A 1062-nucleotide genomic window follows, 5' to 3' on the forward strand; every position below is an offset into this window, starting at 1 on the left:
CTGGTGATATCCCTTCCTTCTTCTTGAAAACCCATTTGCAAGTAATAATCTTTCTCCCCGAAGGCTGTATGACCAGATCCCATGTTTTATTCTTGTGTAGGGACTCCATATCATCTCCCATAGCAGCAAACCATTTTTCAGAATCAGGACTTAAAATGGCTTCTTTGTAATTAGACGGTTCAGATGTATCTACCTCTTCAGCAACCTGCAGTGCATAACCCACCATGTTCTCAAAACCATACCTCGTAGGTGGCCGAACTCCAACCCTCCTTGGCCGATCTTGAGCTATACTCCGATGGATATCTGAAGGCATAGATTCTGAAATATCAGTTTCTGTCTGTGGCTCTTGATCCTCCTCTTCAGGTTCTTTCAAATTGCTCTCGTTCTGAATGACTTGAAACTCCACCTGTTTATCAAGACTCCTAGTTTCTGACGTAGTTGTAGACTTCACAATGGTTCTAAGCAGAGAAATTCATCAAATACAACGTTCCTGCTCATAATAACCCTCTTTTCTGCTGGAGACCAGATTCTGAAACCTTTCACTCCATCTCCGTAGCCCACAAATACTCCCTTTTTAGCTCTTGGTTCTAACTTACCTTCACTGACGTGATAGTAAGCCGTACAACCAAAAGCTTTCATATTTGAATAATCAGCAGCTTTTCCTCACCACATCTCCATAGGTGTCTTGCACTGTATGCCTGTATGTGGTCCGTGGTTAATCAAGTAGCGAGCTGTACTAACCGCTTCTGCCCAGAATCTTCTATCTAGCCCAGCATTAGAGAGCATGCACCTTGCTCTCTCCAGAAGTGTTTGATTCATCCGCTCAGCTACACCGTTCTGCTGTGGTGTATTTCTGACTGTAGGATGTCGAGAAATCCCTTCATCCTTACAGAATTGATCAAATTCAGACCAGCAGAATTCCAGCCCATTATCAGTTCGCAACCTCTTGATCTTCTTCCCTGTTTGATTTTCCATCAAAATTTTCCACTCCTTGAACTTCTGGAAAGCTTCACTTTTATGCTTCATCATGTACACCCAAGTCATCCTTGAGTAGTCATCAAT

This window comes from Solanum pennellii, chromosome 10, assembly GCF_001406875.1.
Source record: "Solanum pennellii chromosome 10, SPENNV200".
Classification (NCBI taxonomy): domain Eukaryota; kingdom Viridiplantae; phylum Streptophyta; class Magnoliopsida; order Solanales; family Solanaceae; genus Solanum; species Solanum pennellii.